Raw genomic sequence first — 20,375 nt, 5'->3', positions numbered from 1 at the left:
TTTGAATTAGAGCACTAACATACACAGTTTTTGTTAAAATGGCAATATTTTAAAAGTGGACACTGTGCAAAAATCAACAGGTCCTTGGGGAGGGAAGTAATGCTTAGTTTGTCAGGTAAGTAAAGCACTTACAAATCTCAGTTCCTGGGCATAGGCAGCCCCAAAGTTGCCACACCAGCAGCTCAGGGCCGGTTAGTTGCAGAGGTCAAAGAGGTTCCCAAAACACATAGGTGCCTATGAAGAACAGGGGTTCTCCGGTTCCAGTCTGCCAGCAGGTAAGAATCTGCGTCCTCGGAGGGCAGACCAGGGGGGTTTTGTAGAGCACGGGGGGTGGGGGGGACAAGTAGGCACACAAAACACACCCTCAGCGGCACAGGGGCGGCCGAGTGCAGTGTGCAAAGGAGGCGTCGGGTTTTGTATAGGTTTCAATGGAGGGACCCAGGGGTCACTCTAGCAGTGCAGGCAGGGCACAGGGGGGGCGTCTCGGGCCAGCCACCGACTGGGCCAGGCAGAGGGTCCCCTGAGGGTCATTCCTACACTGAGGTTTGGTTCCTTCTGGTTCTGGGGGCTGCAGGTGCAGTGCTTGGTCCAGGCGTCTGGTTCCTTGTTACAAGCAGTCGCGGTCACGGGGAGTCTCTGGATCCTCTCTGCATGCGTTGCTGCGGGGGGTGCAGGGGGGGTCGTCTCGGGCTACTCACGGGGTCGCAGTCGCCTGGGAGTACTCCCTGTGGTGTTGGTTTTCTGGATCTCAAGCCGGGGGCGTCGGGCGCAGAGGGTGAAGTCTTACGCTTCCGGCGGGCAGAGTGAAGTCTTTAAAAGTTGCAATATTGTTGCTGTTTCTTGAGCAGAGCTGCTGCTCACTGGAGTTTCTTGGTCCTTAGGCTCAGGGCAGTCCTCTGAGGCTTCGGAGGTCGCTGGTCCCTGTTGGATGCGTCGCTGGTTGCAGATTTTCGACTCAGGAGACAGGCCGGTAGGGCTAGGGCCAAAGCAGTTGTCGTCTGTCGTCTCTGCAGGCTTGTAGGTCAGCAGTCCTTCTTTGTAGTTCAGGTTGCAGGAATCTGATTTACTGGGTTATTGGGTGCCCCTAAACACTTAATTTAGGTGTGTGTTTAGGTCTGGGAGGGCAGTAGCCAATGGCTACTGTCCTGGGGGGTGGCTACATCCTCTTTGTGCCTCCTCCCTGTGGGGAGGGGGGCACATCCCTAATCCTATTGGGGGAATCCTCCACAACTAAGATGGAGGATTTCTAAAGGCAGGGGTCACCTCAGCTCAGGGCACCTTAGGGGCTGTCCTGACTGGTGGGTAACTCCTCCTTGTTTTCCTCATTATCTCCTCCAGCCTTGCTGCCAAAAGTGGGAGCAGTGGCCTGAGGGGCGGGCATCTCCACTAGCAGGGATGCCGTGTGGTGCTGTAACAAAGGGGGTGAGCCTTTGAGGCTCACCGCCATGTGTTACAGTTCCTGCAGCGGGAGATGTGAAGCACCTCCACCCTGTACAGGCTTTGTTCCTGGCCACAGAGTGACAAAGGCACTCCCCCCTAGTGGCCAGCAACTCGTCTGGTTGTGGCAGGCTGGCAGAAACTGGTCAGCCCCACACTAGAAGTCAGGTTGGTATTCAGGGGGCATCTCTAAGATGCCCTCTGGGTGCATGTTAAAATAAATTCCACACTGGCATCAGTGTGCATTTATTCTGCTGAGAAGTTTGATAGCAAACTTCCCAGATTTCATTGTAGCCATTATGGAACTGTGGAGTTCGTGTTTGACAAACTCCCAGACCATATACTCTTACGGCTACCCTGCACTTACTATGTCTAAGGTTTTGCTTAGACACTGTAGGGGCGTAGTGCTCATGCACATATGCCCTCACCTGTGGTATAGTGCACCCTGCCTTATGGCTGTAAGGCCTGCTAGAGGGGTGACTTACCTATGCCACAGGCAGTGTGAGTTTGGCATGGCACTCTGAGGGTAGTGCCATGTGGACTTAGTCATTTCTCCCCACCAGCACACACAAGCTGTGAGGCAGTGCGCATGTGCTGAGTGAGGGGTCCCCAGGGTGGCATAAGACATGCTGCAGCCCTGACCTTCCCTGGCATCAGGGCCCTTGGTACTAGGGGGACCAGTTACGAGGGACTTATCTGAATGCCAGGGCTGTGCCAATTGTGGAAGCAAAGGTACTATTTAGGGAAAGAACACTGGTGCTGGGGCCTGGTTAGCAGGGTCCCAACACACTTTCAGTCAAAACTTAGCATCAGCAAAGGCAAAAAGTCAGGGGGTAACCATGCCAAGGAGGCATTTCCTTACAATAGGTCACTACCTATGTCCACCTACATAATGGTAACTCCGAACCTAGACATATTTGGTATCAAACATGTCGGAATCATACCCCAAAACTGTTGCCAGTATTAGAAGGAGGATTCCATGCACTCAGGGGTCTTCTTAGAGGACCCCCAGCAGAGCTGCCACTAGCCTTCTAGGGTTTTCTTCATAGCCCCAGCTGCTGCCACCCTTCAGACATGTTTCTGCCCTCCTGCTGCTTGATCTGATCAAGCTCAGGAAGGCAGAACAAAGGATTTTTTCTTTTGAGGGAGAGGGAGGTAACACCCTCTCCCTTTGGTAATAGATGTGACTGACCTGGGAGGGGTAGCCTCCCCAAACCACTGTTATGCTTTGAAGGGCACATTTGGTGCCCTTTGTGCAAAAACGAGTCCACACCGGTTCAGGGACCCCCAGTCCCTGCTCTGGTGCAAAACTGAACAATGGACCCTGTCCATCACCACCCCTGGGGTGGTGGTCAGAGCTCCTCCAGTGTGTCTCAGACTTCAGCCATCCTGTTTTCCAAGGTGTGGGGACACTCTGGAGGCCTCTGAGTGGCCAGTGCCAGCTGGTGACGTCAGGGACCCCTCCTGTTAGGTCCATACCTGATAAGGTAGCCAATCCCCGTCTCAGGGCTATTTAGGGTCTCTCCTGTGGGTTTCTCTTCAGATTCTGCTTGCAAGTTTCCAGCAGGAATCCTCTGCAACTACTACTTCATCCTCTGACCTCGTATCAACTGCAAGACTGCTCCAGGAACCTCTGTAACAGCAACAAAGTATCCAGAAGGGCTACTTTTCCTCTGCAACTTCAGCTCCAGCCAGCAACAGTTTCCACGGTTTTCATGCTCTGGGGACTCCCTGTCTTCACCCTGCACCAGAAGGACCGAAGAAATCACCCGTGGAGTGACAGTCACTCCCCTGCTCAAGCAGGCACCTTCTAAGTCGACAACTGATTCTCTTGGACTCCTCTCCTGCCAACGTGCTCCTTAGAGCACAGAGGGTGGACCCCTTCAACACAGACTGTCCTGAGGTCCTGCTGTCCCAATTTGGAGGAGGTAAGACCTTGCATACCCCTGAGCACTGCGTTTTCTTCACCTCTTGAGGCCTCTGTGCACTATTGTCAAAATTCCTAAGTGCACAGCCTGGCCCAGGTTCCCAGCCCTCTATCCTGTGACACTGAACTCGTGGAGTTGACCTCCGGCAGCGTGGGACCCTCCTTTGTAGTGCTGCACCTACCTCATTTCGCACCTCCTTTGTCCCCATGTCTTGGGGCTCCCGTGAGTGCTATCTGGTGCTCTGAGGGCTCTTTGAAGTGCTGAGAGCCCCCTCTTCCTCCTCACACAGAGGCCCCTAGTTCCCTCCTGGGTCCAGACATCGCCACTTTGACGCAAAATGCAACTTTGCCGGAACCAAGGCTTGTTGGAGAAAACCAGCACCAAAACCCGCCTGCATCCAACTTCTCTTCGTGGGACATCCAGTGCATCACACAGAAACCCGCTGACATCTACCTTGGGTACATTTCTGCAGTCTTCGTCCAACCAGGGACTCTTCTTTTGCACCCTCTTCTGGATTGGCAGGGGCTCCTGTTCTTCCTGGAACTTCTTCCGACTTTTGGACTCGGTCTCCTTCCTTTGCAGGTCTTCAGGACCAGGAATCCAGCAGTTGTTGTTTGCAGACTTGGTTGGTAACTGCAATAATCCATATCACAAGATGTAGTGTGTCCTAAGGAAACTTGCAGTACTTTACTCCTGCTTTTCTGGGCTCTGGGGTGGGGTATTTTACTCACCTTTGCTGAATTCCTACTTTCCCAGGGATTCTCTACACACTACACTTGTCTAGGGTGGAATTCATGATTTGCATTCCACTTTCTTAGTATATGGTTTGTGTTGCCCCTAGACCTATTTTCTCCCATTGCATTCTGTAGCATTTCCTATTGTTTGCCCTATCCTATGTCTAATTACTTACCTTATTTTGGTGTCTAGTGTATATATTGTGTATAATACTTACCTCCAGAAAGAGTATTGCCTCGAAGATATTTTTGACCCTGTGTCACTGTAGGAAAATGGCTCCCTGTTGCAGTTACCCCCCACTTTTTGCCTGATATTGATGCTGACTTGACTGAGAAGTGTGTTGGGACCCTGCTAACCAGGCCCAGCACCAGTGTTCTTTCACTAAAAATGTACCATTGTTTCCACAATTGGCACACCCCTGTAAAAAGGACCAGTGGTACCAAGGGCCCTGTGACCAGGTCTCTAAGGGCTGCGATGTGTTGTGCCACCCTAAGGGACCCCTCACCTAACGCATGCACACTGCCATTGCAGATTGTGTGTGTTGGTGGGGAGAAAAAGGCAAAATCGACATGGCATCCCCCTCAGGATGCCATGCACACAAAATACTGCCTGTGGCATAGGTAAGTCACCCCTCTAGTTGGCCTTAAAGCCCTAATGCAGGGTGAACTTATACCATAGGTGAGGGCATAGCTGCATGAGCAATATGCCCCTACAGTGTCTAAGGGGGTCATTACAACATTGGTGGTAAAAGCCGCTTACCGCCGTGCAGAAGACCACCAACACACTGCCGCGGAATTCCGCCACAGTCATTATGACCCACAGCACAGAATGTGCCAAAATCTAGACACCCACACAAGTCCGCTACCCCAAAGGTCAATGATAAACTGGCGATAACAAAACCGACACTGTCACGCCAACAGGAATACACCCACACTATCACGACCCACGAATCCATGCGGTGGTCTTTCAACCGCAGTATTCCATTGGCGGTACACGCCGCTGCGCTCAAAATACACACACATTTACAAAACATAGCCACATTGGACAAATCGAAATATACACACCTGATACACATCCACACACCACTGCCACACATCCAATACAATATAAAACACACACCCATATCACCCACAAACCCTTACGACCACAATTGCGACTGAAGGCCAGAGAGAGACACCACCAGAAACAACACTAGCATTTACAGGCACTCGACACCATCACGCACACAACATCCAAGCACCTCACACAACACACCTCTAAATATCACCCCACACATCACAACACACACCACCCCACACTTCACCCCATGGCCCTGCAAAGACACCCCAGGTTCTCTGAGGAGGAGCTCAGGGTCATGGTGGAGGAAATCATCCGGGTAGAGGCACAGCTATTCGGATCACAGGTGCAGCACACCATCATAGCTTGGAAGATGGAGCTATGGCGAAGAATCGTCGACAGGGTCAACACAGTGGGTCAGCACCCAAGAACTAGGGATGACATCAGGAAGAGGTGGAATGACCTATGGGGAAAGGTGCGTTCCGTGGTCTCAAGACACCACATCGCAATTCAGAGGACTGGCGGCGGACCCCACCTCCTCCCCCACAACTAACAACATGGGAAGAGCAGGTCTTGGCTATACTGCATCCTGAGGCCCTTGCAGGAGTAGCTGGAGGAATGGACACTGGTAAGTCACTCTTCACTACTTTCACCCCCCCCCCCTACCTGCATGCCATCACATACCCCACCCTCGCCCTTACCCCCATCACTCCAACTCCTCACAGATGTCCCAATATCACAAACCACACATCCCAAGCCCTGCATGTAACACCAAAGCATGGACACCCATCACCAAAGCATGGCCACTGCACATACCCATACGCCCCACTAAACCATCATCACACAAGGTCCTACCCCAGGAATGCAAGCACTGGGGTACACGGTCACCCACCCATTGCACACATGGCACACACAGATGCAGCAATCATGCTTTTACACACCTGCAGGACCCCTACCCAACATCACTGGACAGGAGGGTCCAGATATGTCCACTCCACCCACAGAAGAGACCCACAGTGATGACAGCAGGTCTGTCCAACTGGATCAAGATGACCAGCCCGGCCCATCTGGGACCTCGGGACAGTCGTTTCCCCTCACACTGGCACAGGCCACTACAGAGCTTCCCCCCTCTGGAAACACCAGCACAGCACCCACCCAGCTGGCCCATACCTCTGTCCCCAGGACACGTCAATCAGCAGTGTGTTCACCACTACAGGGAACCCAGGCTAACCCACCACCCCAACAACACCAGGGACCTGGGGGCAGTGGTAGTGGGCACACAGTTCAGGGGACAGAGGCACGGGAACACAGGGGAACTGGGAGGGCTGCTGTGCGACAGGGGGAGGACAGGCCCTGGGAACCCACTCTCCACGAGGCCCTCTCCAACATCATGGGAGCCTACCACCATTCCCAGGAGGCGATGGCAACAGTACTGGCCAAGTATCAGGAGACACAGCTGCTGCAGGAGGAACAGTATTTGGGTTTCATGGAGAAACTCAAATCCATCAATTCCACCCTGGGCACCATTGTAGGGGTGCTGAAGGAACTCGTGAACACCAGGAGGGACACTGTGGCACAACAAGGGGCCCCTGACACTAACCTGGACGATGAACTGCCCACCACCTCCACCGGCGCTAGTGGACAGGAGGCACCGCCGCAGGACCCCCACACCAGCACCTCCTGCAGATGGAGAACCACCCCGCAAACGGGCCCTGAGATCAAGGACAAAGACAGAGAATAATGCCAACACCCCCACCAAGAAATGAGACCACCCTGAATGTCATCCTTCTGTCCCACTTTGTCACCCTGTCCATCCTTAAACTGCCCCAGCTCCACTTCCTATGCCCCTTTGGACAATGCACCTGTGAGACTAATAGACTGGACTCTGCCATGGACATTCCTCCACCATCACCCTGACCATTTTACAACACCCTCCAATATTGAGCACTTAAATAAACACCCTTAAATCACAAAACAATCACGAGTCTGTGATTTCAAAATTGTGTATTAGCAATTACAGTGGCAAAATGCTATATCAAATGTAATGTCAACATACCTATGTCACACAGCTCTAATCCATGCGGAAACAAAGCAGATGTCACACAGTGGGACTCACATCTGTGAAATCGTAAGGGAAAGTGACAACTCAGTTGGCCATACACTGGGTGAAAATGACAGACAGTAGAGAGGTAGTAGAATTAAATCAGATGTAGCTGGCAGTGTTGTCTTCTTACCTGTGTCTCGCTGGAAGTATTGCAGGATCACCGTGTTCCTGTTGTCTATGTCCTCTTCTTCTGCTTCCTCGTCTTCACTGTCCACAGGCTCCACAGCTGCCACAACACCTCCATCTGGACCATCCTCCTCCAGAAAAGGCACCCGTTGTCGCAAAGCCAAGTTGTGAAACATACAGCAGGCCACGATGATCTGGCATACCTTATTTGGTGAGTAGAATAGGGAACCACCTGTCATATGGAGGCACCGGAACCTGGCCTTCAGGAGGCTGAAGGTCCGCTCTATAATCCTCCTTGTTTGCCCATGGGCCTCATTGGGGGGAACAAGGCCACATGTGTCCCATCAATGGCACCTATGATGTTGGGGATAAGTCCCAGGGCATAGAAATCACCTTTCACTGTAGTCAAATCCTCCACCTGAGGGAAAACGATGTAGCTCCGCATGTGTTCCAGCAGGGCAGACAACACCCTGGACAACACATTGGAAAACATTGGCTGGGACATCCCTGATGCTATTGGGCACACAGTTCCTGGATTGTGGCACGATCAAGTCTGTAGGTGATGAACACATGTCGCTCCTCCATTGTTGACCGGTCCACCAGAGGTCTGTACACCGGAGGATGCCGCCATCTCCTCACATGCCCCAGCGGACGGTGCCTATGGAGGAGAACAGCGAGCAGAGAGTCAACCAACTCTGAGGTACGTACACAAAGCTTACTCTGAAAATATTAGCAAATCGACATATGCCTGTGTGAGTGTTAGGCAAGGCCTAGATATGTGTGACGCAGTCCAAAATAATGCCATGTGGGCCCATGAAATGGCAGCTGCCTGACATGTAAAGTGGGACAAGGGGATATGAGGTAACTGCGCTGGCGTTGTACACCGTCGCGGTAGGCAGTCGAAGACCGCGGCGCAATCCTGCATTGGTTAACATTGGACCGTATGGGTCCCCGGAGCCAATGACGATGTACGCCGGCGGTGACGGTACGCACCGCCGCGGACGTGACTGCCATTTTCTCTCTGTTCAATCACTTGATACCTGATCTTCGATAGGAGAGGACCTACACTGCAAGTGCTGCTGTGACCTCAGTCTGGAAGAGACAATGGCTCGTGCATCTGGGGAAAGGGCCCCTGCCTTCAGCACGGAGGAGTTGGAGAAACTCGTGGATGGGGTCCTCCCCCAGTACACGCTACTCTAAGGTCCTGCAAACAAACAGGTAAGTACACTGTGAGCATGCTGTATGGGCAATGCCTGTGTGGAGTGGTCTGGATGAAAGATAGGGGGGGGTGAGAATGGGGCGTGCATGAAATGACGGTGAGTGCATGTGTGTCATGGCAAGGTTAGGGATGCTGGCCAATGACTGTGACGGTGCGGACGGTAATAACTTCTCCTTTTCCCCTGTACTATTCCTGTAGGTCAGCGCCCACAAGAAGGACATTTGGCGTGCCATCATCAAGGAAGTCCGGACCCTGGGGGTCTACCACAGACAGAGCACCCACTGCCGGAAAAGATGGGAGGACATTCGCCGCTGGAGCAAGAAGACGACGGAGGCCCAGCTGGGGATGGCCTCCCAACGTGGGAGGGGTGCCCGTCGCACCATGACCCCCCTGATGTTCAGGATCCTGGCGGTGGCATACCCGGAGTTGGATGTGCGCTTGAGGGCATCACAGCAGCCACAAGGGGGTGAGTACACTCTCATTCTGCTGATTCAGCACGCATTGTAGGTGTCTGATTGGGGGAAGTGGGCAATGGTTTCCCCTAGGCCAGGGCGAGTTTAGTAGGCAAGGACCCTTCTAAAGGCAGGCCCTGTGGCACCCCACCTGTGTACAGTGCCAACTACACCTAGTCAGGCTCCTGTGACATCCATGTGTGCAGCAATCAGGCATAGCCTTGTAACCCATGTCCCTGGGATTGAATAGGGAACTCCAAGTGCGCGGCGTAGTGCAGGGGGCTTCTGTGTCTGTAGTGTCAGCCAATGGTAGCGGTATGGCATGCACTCAACATGTCTTTCTTCTGTCTTCCTCCCCCCTTTTTGTGGTCTCCCTGTTCTTGTGTGCATTAGCATAATCAGGCAGAGGAGCAGTGGCACCAGAGCAGGAGAGAGCTGCATCCCACATGGCCCTGGAGGGCGACACCACGGAGTCTGAATTCACCAGAGGGCGAGGGGAGCTCCACGGCGGGGACAGGAGCTAACACCAGCGATACGGACTCCTCCTCTGATGGGAGCTTGTAGGAAGTTGGCTCTGTATGTACTATTTCAAAGTAAGAAATAGCATGCCCAGAGTCCAAGGGTTCCCCTTAGAGGTAAGATAGTGGCAAAAAGAGATAATTCTAATGCTCTATTTTGTGGTAGTGTGGTCGAGCAGTAGACTTATCAGAGGGTAGTGTTAAACATTTGTTGTACGCACACAGGCAATACATGAGGAACACACACTCAGAGACAATTCCAGGCCAATAGGTTTTTGTATCGAAAAATATATTTACTTAGTTTATTTTAAGAACCACAGGTTCAAGATTTACAAGTAATGCTTTAAGTGAAAGGTACTTCACGTAGGAACTTTGAATTAGCAAAATAGCATATACAGTTTTCACATAAATGACATATAGCTATTTTAAAACTATACACAGTGCAATTTTCAACAGTTCCTGGGGGAGGTAAGTGTTTGTTAGTTTTTGCAGGTAAGTAAACCACCTACGGGGTTCAAGTTTGGGTCCAAGGTAGCCCACCGTTGGGGGTTCAGAGCAACCCCAAAGATACCACACCAGCAGCTCAGGGCCGGTCAGGTGCAGAGGTCAAAGTAATGCCCAAAACACATAGGCTTCAATGGAGAAGGGGGTGCCCCGGTTCCAGTCTGCCAGCAGGTAAGTACCCACGTCTTCGGAGGGCAGACCAGGGGGGTTTTGTAGGGCACCGGGGGGGACACAAGTCCACACAGAAAGTTCACCCAAGCGTCGGGTTCGCAATAGGTTTCAATGGGAGACCAAGGGGTCTCTTCAGCGATGCAGGCAGGCAAGGGGGGGGGCTCCTCGGGGTAGCCACCACCTGGGCAAGGGAGAGGGCCACCTGAAGGTCGCTCCTGCACTGGAGGTCGGATCCTTCAGGTCCTGGGGGCTGCGGATGCAGTGCCTTTACCAGGTGTCGGGTTCTTTGAAGCAGGCAGTCGCGGTCAGGGGGAGCCTCGGGATTCCCTCTGCAGGCATCGCTGTGGGGGTTCAGGGGGGCCAACTCTGGCTACTCACGGTCTCGTAGTCGCCGGGGAGTCCTCCCTGTGGTGTTTGTTCTCCACAAGTCGAGCCGGCGGCGTCGGGTGCAGAGTGCAAAGTCTCACACTTCCGGCGGGAAACGTGTGTTGGTTCAAAGTTGCTTCCTTGTTGCAAAGTTGCAGTCTTTGTGAAACAGAGCCGCTGTCCTCTGGAGTTCTTGGTCCTTCTAGATGCAGGGCAGTCCTCTGAGGCTTCAGAGGTCGCTGGTCCCTGTGGAATGCGTTGCTCGAGCAGTGTCTTTAGAAGAGGGGAGACAGGCCGGTAGAGCTGGGGCAAAAGCAGTTAGTGTCTCCGTCTTCTCTGCAGGGTTTTTCAGCTCAGCAGTCCTCCTTCGTCTTAGGTTGCAGGAATCTGATTTCCTAGGTTCTGGTGAGCCCCTAAATACTGAATTTAGGAGTGTGTTTAGGTCTGGGAGGGCAGTAGCCAATGGCTACTGTCCTTGAGGGTGGCTACACCCTCTTTGTGCCTCCTCCCTGACGGGAGGGGGGCCCATCCCTAATCCTATTGAGGGAATCCTCCATCTGCAAGATGGAGGATTTCTAAAAGTCAGTCACCTCAACTCAGGGCACCTTAGGGGCTGTCCTGGCTGGCCAGTGACTCCTCCTTGTTTTTCTCATTATCTCTCATGGACTTGCCGCCAAAAGTGGGGGCTGTGTCCAGGGGGCGGGCATCTCCACTAGCTGGAGTGCCCTGGGGCATTGTAATACGAAGCCTGAGCCTTTGTGGCTTACTGCTAGGTGTTACAGTTCCTGCAGGGGGAGGTGTGAAGCACCTCCACCCAGAGCAGGCTTTTGTTTCTGTCCTCAGAGAGCAAAAAGGCCCTCACCACATGGGGTCAGAAACTCGTCTCTCAGCAGCAGGCTGGCTCAGACCAGTCAGTCCTTCACTGAACAGTTGGGTAAAATACAGGGGGCATCTCTAAGATGCCCTCTGTGTGCATTTTGTAATAAATCCAACACTGGCATCAGTGTGGGTTTATTATTCTTAGAAGTTTGATACCAAACTTCCCAGTATTCAGTGTAGCCATTATGGAGCTGAGGAGTTCGTTTTTGACAGACTCCCAGACCATATACTCATATGGCTACCCTGCACTTACAATGTCTAAGGTTTTGCTTTGACACTGTAGGGGCATAGTGCTCATGCACCTATGGCCTCACCTGTGATATAGTGCACCCTGCCTTAGGGCTGTAAGGCCTGCTAGAGGGGTGACTTACCTATGCCACAGGCAGTGTGAGGTTAGCATGGCACCCTGAGGGGAGTGCCATGTCGACTTAGTTATTTTCTCCCTACCAGCACACACAAGCTGGCAAGCAGTGTGTCTGTGCTGAGTGAGGGGTCCCTAGGGTGGCATAAGACATGCTGCAGCCCTTAGAGACCTTCCCTGGCATCAGGGCCCTTGGTACCAGGGGTACCAGTTACAAGGGACTTACCTGGGTGCCAGGGTTGTGCCAATTGTGGAAACAATGGTACATTTTAGGTGAAAGAACACTGGTGCTGGGGCCTGGTTAGCAGGGTCCCAGCACACTTCTCAGTCAAGTCAGCATCAGTATCATGCAAAAAGTGGGGGGTAACTGCAACAGGGAGCCATTTCCTTACAGAGCTCCCTGGCGGTGGTGGGCCCATCTGTGCCCCCACATCTAGAGGTACAGCCGCCACCCCACCCACCCTCCCCCCTGCCAGCACCGCCCTCCCAGCAGCCCCTCAGCCTTTGTCCCCTGCCAGGTCACCCAGGAGGGTGGGCATCTCCTTCGCCCCAGGCACCTCAGCCCCTGCACCTGTCACCCCTGCTGCCCTCAGTGAGGAGGCCATTGGCCTCCTCAGGTCCCTCACTGTTAGGCAGTCTACCATTTTGAATGCCATGCAGGGTGTAGAGAGGCAGTTGCAACAAACCAATGCATACATGGAGGGCATTCACTCTGGTCAGGCAGCCCATCAGCAAGCTTTTCAGACTCTGTCCTCAGCACTGATGACCGCCATTGTCCCTGTCTCTAGCCTCCCCCCTCCAACTTCCTCCACCCAGACCCAAACCCCTGTACCTCAGCCTATCCCAAGCACACCATCAGACCAGCATGCACACACCTCAACACACAAGGGAAGCTCTGGCAAACATAAGCACCACACATCCCACAGGCACTCACGCAAGCATCAGACACATGCAGACACACCAACATCCACTGCCTCCATTGTGTCCCGCTCTTCCTCGTCTCCCTCCTCCCTCCCTGTCTCGTCTCCACTCACACCTGCATGCACTACATCCTCAGCCACTACCTCCATCACCAGCACACCCCCACCACACCCCGCTCACGTGCAGTCACAACCCCCACTGCCATTCACACGTCCCCTGTGTCCTCTCCCAGTGTGTCTGTGAGGCCACCTTCCAAGGTACTCAAACGCAGCCACACACCCACCCAACAGCCATCCACCTCACGACAGCCTCCAGCCCATGCACCTTCACCCAAAGTCACCAAACGTTCTCCTCCTACAACCACTACCTCTTCCTCCACTCCCAAACCCCCTCCAGCTACCCGTCCCAGTGTTCCTAAGAAACTTTTCCTGTCCAACCTTGACCTCTTTCCCTCACCTCCCCCTCCCCTTTAGTCTCCTAGGGCCCGACTCTCCAGGTCCCAACCCAGCACCTCAGCCACAACATCGGTGGGACCAGTGGTGCCAGTAGTAACCGGCTTCTGGAGTGCGCCAGGCAGCAAGGTAGCCAGTGTGGCAAGGAGCCAGAGCACGGGCAGTCCCCCACCTGTAAACCATAAAAAGTTGGCCAGTGCCCGGCGGGAGAGGGGAAAGAAATCAGCCACCAAAGCCACTCCCAGGGGTACAGTTGGGAGTGTGGAGAGAGCTGCGCCACCATCCAAGGTGGGGAAGGGGCTCAGTAAAACCGGCAAGTCTGGGAGAATATGCATGGCGGACAAGACCGCCACCAGCCCCGCTGTCCAGGACACCGCCGCCACCAGCCCCGCTGCCCAGGACACCGCCGCCACCAGCCCCGCTGCCCAGGACACCGCCGCCACCAGCCCCGCTGCCCAGGACACCGCCGCCACCAGCCCCGCTGCCCCGGACACCGCCGTCAGCAGCAACGCTGCCCAGGACCCTGCCGCCAGCAGCCCCGCTGCCCAGGACCCCACCGCCAGCAGCCCCGCTGCCCAGGACCCCGCCGCCAGCAGCCCCGCTGCCCAGGACACCGCCACCAGCAGCACCGCTGCCTAGGACACCGCCACCAGCAGCACCGCTGCCCAGGACACCGCCACCAGCAGCATCGCTGCCCAGGACACAGCCACCAGCAGCCCCGCTGCCCAGGACACAGCCACTGCCAGCAGCCCCGCTGCCCAGGACCCCACCACCAGCAGCCCCGCTGCCCAGGACCCCACCACCAGCAGCCCCGCTGCCCAGGACACCGCCGCCACCAGCCCCTCTGCCCAGGACACCGCCAGCAGCACGGCAGGCCAATGAGTACCAATGATTCTGACGCTACTGAGGCCGCCACGGGCAGGATGAAGCACTCTGGGCACAAAGCCCCCTCCAGAACCAGTGGAGATTCACATCCAATACCTCTGTCCTTGTCAGGATGAAGCACTCTGGGCACAAAGCCCCCTCCAGAACCAGTGGAGAAAGACATACACTACCTCAGTCCTTGGCAGGATGAAGCACTCTGGGCACAAAGCCCCCTCCAGAACCAGTGGAGACTGTTATCCACTTGAGAGACTGTGGCTTTGCACTCCCCAGGATTGAACAGTGGGCAAACCACCCACTGTATAGAGTTGAGAGACTGTGGCTTCGCACTCCCCAGGATTGAACAGTGGGGAAACCACCCACTGTATGGACTTGAGAGTCTGTGGCTTTGCACTCCCCAGGATGCAGCAGTGGGCATTGAGCCCCCTTGTGGATCTGGCGTTGTGCACTCATCCGGCTGAGGTGCCCCCCTCCTTCCCCCTGAGGTGCCTGTTTTATTTCTATCTGATGCCCCAGTAGTGTTCTCTCCATCTTGTTCGGGTATCTTGTGTGGGCCTCGCCCATGCCTTTTGGGCCTAGTGGTCCACGGACTATGATGGTGGAATACCTTGGACTTGTATTCTTGGTGTATATATTTGTTTATAGTGTACATATCTTTATATATCGCTATTTGTTTGTGTACTGTATTTTAATATATTACAGTCATTAGACTCATTTCCTTTTGTCCTTGCATTCTTCCAGGGAGGGTTGGAGGGTGTAACTGTAATGTATCATGATGTATTAGTGTGTGTCTTGTCGTGGGTGAGGGTGGGGGTTGGGGTTTTGCGAGTTGCATGTGTGTGTCACTGTTTTTTCCCTGCCCCCTCCCCTGTGTCGTAGGTGCAGTACTCACCGTGGTCTTCGCCGCTGGCGTTCGTGCTCCTGGTAGAGGAGCAGGAAGATAAAGGCTGGAAGAATCTGGAGCTCGGGCTCCATGGCGTCCTGGTTCCTCGTGGGGTGTGTAGAGGTGAGCGTTTTCCCTTCCAAGTCCTGTTTCCGCTGTGTTTTTGTTCGCGGTGAATCCGCCCCGGAAAATGTGGCAGATTGGACTGTTGTAATTCTGTGGGCGGTACATTGTCCTCTGCCTGTTTGTTGGCTGTTACCGCCACGGTGTGTGTTTGTACTGCCTTGGCGGTCGGAGTGTTAAAGTGGCTGTCTATGTTGCTGGTTTCCGCCACGGTCGTAATTCAATTTTTTTTACTGCCGGCCTGTTGGCGGTTTTACCGCCGCTTGAACACCGACCGCCAGGGTTGTAATGACCACCTAAGTCTATCCTTAGACATTGTAAGTACAGTGTGGCCATATTAGGGTGTGGTCTGGAAGTTTGTCAAAACAAACTCCACAGTTCCATAATGGCTACACTGAACACTGGGAAGTTTGGTATCAAACTTCTCAGAATAATAAACCCACACTGATGCCAGTGCTGGATTTATTTAACAAAATGCACACAGAGGGCATCTTAGAGATGCCCCCTGTAGTTTACCCAATCCTTCAGTGCAGGACTGACTGGTCTGTCCCAGCCTGCCACTGAGACGAGTTTCTGACCCCATGAGCCCCATGTTACAATGCCCCAGCTCACTCCAGCTAGTGGAGAAGCCCACCCCCCCGGACACAGCCCCCACTTTTGGTGGCAAGGCAGGAGAGGATAATGAGAAAAACAAGGAATCACCACCCACCAGTCAGGACAGCCCCTAAGGTGTCCTGAGCTGAGGTGACCCCTGCCTTAAGAAATTCTCCATCTTGGTTTTGGAGGATTCCCCCAATAGGAATAGGGATGTGCCCCCCTCCCCTCAGGGAGGAGGCACAAAGAGGGTGTAGCCACCCTCCAGGATGGTTGCCATTGGCTACTGCCCCAGACCTAAACACACCCCTAAATTAAGTATTTAGAGGCGACCCTGAACCAAGAAAATCAGATTCCTGCAACCTACAACAACATGAAGGACTGCTGACCTGAAAGCCCCGCAGAGACAACGGAGATGACAACTGACTTGCCCCCCAGCCCTACAGGCCTGTCTCCAGCCTCAAAGAACCTGCACAGTGACGCATCCAGCAGGACCAGCGACCTCTGAGGACTCAGGACTGCCCTGCACCTAAAGGACCAAGAACCTCCTGAGAACAGCGGCTCTGTTAAAAAACAGCAACAAGAAAGCAACTTTAAAGAGACTCCAACTTCCCGCCAGAAGCGTGCATCTTCACACTCTGCACCTGACGCCCCCGGCTCGAGTTTGGAGAAACCAACACTGCAGAGTGGGCTCCTAGGTGACTTCAACGACGTGGACATCCTGAGTCGACCTCCCTTCACCCCCACAGCGACGCTTGCAGAGAGGATCCAGAGGCTCCCCCTGACCACGACTGCCTGGTAAAAAGGAACCCAACGCCTGAACCAAGCACTGCACCCGCAGCCCCCGGACCGAGAGGAACCACATACCAGTGCAGGAGTGACCAGCAGATGGCCCTCATCCTAGCCCAGTAGGTGGCTGGCCCAAGAAGCCCCCCTGTGCCCTGCCTGAATCACCAGAGTGACCCCAGGTCTCTCCATTGTTTTCATTACAAAGCCCGACACCTACTTTGCACACTGCACCCGGCGGCTTCTGTGCCACTGAGGGTGTGTTTTGTGTGCTTATGTGTGTAATCCCCCTGGTCTGCTCCCCGAGGACGCAGGTACTTACCTGCTAGCAGCCTGGAACCGGAGCACCCCTGTTCTCCGTAGGCGCCTATGTGTTTTGGGCCCTCCTTTGACCTCTGCACCTGAGCGGCACTGTGTTACTGGTGCTGTGGCTTTGGGGTTCCCTTGAATCCCCAACGGTGGGCTGCCCATGCCCAGGAGACTGACTGTGTAAGTGCTTACTTACCTGCAAAACTAACGATTACTTACCTCCCCCAGGAAGTGTTGATTTTTGCAGTGTCTACTTTTAAAATAGCGATTTGCTTTTTAACCAAAACTGTGTATTCTATTGTTTTAAATCAAAGTTCTATACTTTCTGGTGTGAAGTACCTTGCAATTTATGTACTTAACTAAAATTTGAATCTTGAATCTTCTTAAATACTCGATTTTGCCCGTTCTGTCTTGCAGGACTTCCTTATATAAAAAAAAAAATCTCCTTCAGACCCACCACCATGGGTTATAGCTTGGGTATCTATTCTAAGTTAAGGAAGCTGCAGCTAGAAGTCTCTATCAGATGAACAAGTTACTTACCTTCGCTAACGAGGTATCTGGTAGACTCTATCTAGCTGCAGATTCCTTACACCCGCCCAAGACTCCCCGCTCTGGGGAATTTTTTTTTCGTGTATATATATGTATATATGTTTCTATGTGAACATATGTATATGTTTAATTTTGGCAACTTTTGCCTTTCTTACAGGCATGAAAGTGTTTTTCTCCAAACATTCAAAGAGGTTAAAAGTGTATTGGTTGGTTCTTCCATGACTCTGTGCTTCTGGCGCGGGAAGTTGTGGAAAAGAACTGACGTACGCGCACCGAGATGGCGTCTATATAGACAACCGTGATGTCCTAGACGATTCCAACGCGGCTGATGACGCACGCGGATCTGAACGATGCCGTCCGATAGCGCGTGCACAGGGTACTTCTCAGAAAAAACTCTGGATTCAAAGCTGACGCCAGGGAATTCTAAGGTAAGGAATCTGCAGCTAGATAGAGTCTCTACCAGATACCTCGTTACCGAAGGTAAGTAACTTGTTTTTTTTTTATATAAAAACCCATTGGCCTGAAGTTGTCTTTGAGTGAGTGTTCCTCATTTATTGCCTGTGTGTGTACAACAAACACTATCATCTGATAAGCCTACTGCTCGACCACACTACCACAAAATAGAGCATTAGTATTATCTAATTTTGCCACTATCAACCTCTCAAGGGAACCCTTGGTCTCTGTGCACACTATCTCTCACTTTGAGATAGTATATACAGAGCCAGCTTCCTACAGTCACCCAAATAACTACCTTCATTTTTGGTGACACTGAATATTGCCTTTACTTGTGTATAAGTACTGTGTATCTATAAGTGGTATTGTAGGAGTTTTGCATGTCTCCTAGTTCAGCACAAGCTGCTCTGCTATAGCTACCTCTATCAGCCTAAGCTGCTAGAACACTACTACATTTCACTAATAAGAGATAACTGGACTTGGTGTAAGTACCCAAGGTACTCACTACAAACCAGGCCAGCCTCGTACATGAAGAGTCTGGTATCCTGAGCTTTTGAACATGGCCATAGATCCTCCGATCAGAGTGTCCCTTCGGGAGGATCTTCTGTTGCAGCAGCAAGGGAAGGTCCTCCACCCGAACCTGTCAACTCTGCGGCTTCATGCGTGGAGATTGAGCGACGACAGTGGACGTCTTTTGACTTGCCACCTGAAGTCTATGACGTTATGTTGGCAGCCAGGTGTCCCTCAACCAAATCTGTATACGCATGTCGTTGGAAGAAATTTGTGGCATGGTGCATCGACAAATCTGTCTCCTCTATCTGCCCCTCTTTATCAAGTTCTTCTCTTTATTCTTTCCCTTGCCTGACAGGGTTCCACCTTGGTAACTCTTAAGGGATATCTCTCGGCTATCTCTGATTTCTTGAGGTTACCTGATCAGCCTTACTATTTAAATCTCCCATAGTTGGGAGGTTTCTTAAATACCTCACATATCTCTTTCCTCCTATCCCATTTATCATGCCCTAATGGGATCTCAACATGGCCTTAACATACATGATGTGTATTCCGTTTGAACCGCTTCTCAACTGTCCTCTAAGGCTCTTAACTATAAAGACTGTCTTTTTAGTTGCCATTACTTCTGCCCGCAGAGTATGTGAACTCCAGGCTCTGTCATCTAAGCCACCTTTTCTTGCTATACATCCTGCCAAAGTGGTGCTTCGTACAAGGGCTTTTTTCTACCTAAGGTAGTGACAACCTTCCATGTCGACAGTCCATCACCTTGCCTATCTTTTATGCACCCCCACATCCCTCTCATGAGGAGGAGAGATTCTACCATCTGGAACCAAAAAGAGCATTGGCGTTCTATTTTGATCATACCAAACACTTCCGGGTGGACAATCAACTCTTTGTGGGATATGTGGGTGCAAAGAAGGGGAAGGCAGTGCAGAAGAGAACCATTTCACGTTGGGTACTCTTATGCATCAAAATGTGCTATGCTCTAGCCAAAAAGCAACTCCCTGAAGGTTTGCGAGTTCACTCCACCAGAGCTACTGTTGCTACCCGGCGCTAGCACGGGCGTTCCAGTCCTAGATATTTGTCAGACAGCAACGTGGGCATCTCTGCTCACTTCTACCAAGCACTACTGCCCAGACAATCAGGTCCAAAGGGACAGCTACTTTGGCCGTTCGCTCCTGCAGTACTTTTTGGTGTGATCTTGGTTCGCAGCCCACCACCGGGGATGGTATTGCTCGGGTATCTATTCATAGGTAAGGAATCTGCAACTAGAAGTCTCTATCAGATGTACAAGTTACTTACCTTCGGTAATAAAATATCTGGTAGAGACATACTCTAGTTGCAGATTCCTTACCGACCCGCCATCCTCCCCGCACTGCGAACTGATTTCTAGGGACAGGATCTTTCTCTTAAGGGCCCTCAATTTGGCACACCACTCTGTGTTCTTCATTGCTGTGCGCTGCTGTCGTGGAAAGTTGTGATAAGAAGCTGACAGCACGCAGGGGTGGCGCCTATATACAACTGCGGCGTGCAGAGGTACTGCTCGAAGAAAAATCTCCAGATCCAATCTGACGCCTGGGGAAATTCAAAGGTAAGAAATCTGCAACTAGAATATGTCTCTACCAGATATTTCGTTACCGAAGGTAAATAACTTGTACATCTCCTCCAGACTTGCCGCCAAAAGTGGGGGCTGTGTCCGGGTGGTGGGCATTTCCACTAGCTGCAGTGCCCTGGGACGTTGTAACACCAGGCTTGAGCCTTTGAGTCTCACCACCAGGTGTTACATTTCCTGCAAGGGGAGGTGTGAAGCACCTGCATGCCAGCTCAGTTCGGGTGGAGAACCATCCCCTGCTGCTGCAACAGAAGATCCTCTCAAAGAAGCAGTCTGAGTGGAGGATTGGTGGTCATGCCCAATAGCTCTGGATACCATGCTCTCTGTGCCCAGTCTGGATCCACCAAGATGACTTGGGCCCGGTCGTTCCTGATCTTCTTGAGAACTCTGGGCAGCAGTGGTATAGGCGGAAAGGAGGCCGGAGTTCCATTCGAAACGAAAAGTT

General features: G+C 52.6%; 1 protein-coding gene across 3 annotated transcripts in view; it reads left to right on the top strand.

Moving 5' to 3' along the window:
- The window catches only part of SMCHD1 (structural maintenance of chromosomes flexible hinge domain containing 1), a 2,128,336-nt gene that overhangs the window by 1,902,506 nt on the left and 205,455 nt on the right, over positions 1-20,375 (top strand). The gene's annotated exons all lie outside the window — the stretch shown is intronic.

Source organism: Pleurodeles waltl, chromosome 2_2 (assembly GCF_031143425.1).
Source record: "Pleurodeles waltl isolate 20211129_DDA chromosome 2_2, aPleWal1.hap1.20221129, whole genome shotgun sequence".
Classification (NCBI taxonomy): Eukaryota; Metazoa; Chordata; class Amphibia; order Caudata; family Salamandridae; genus Pleurodeles; species Pleurodeles waltl.
Note: the sequence above shows the minus strand (reverse complement) of the source record. Positions and strands in the feature narration are given on the sequence as shown.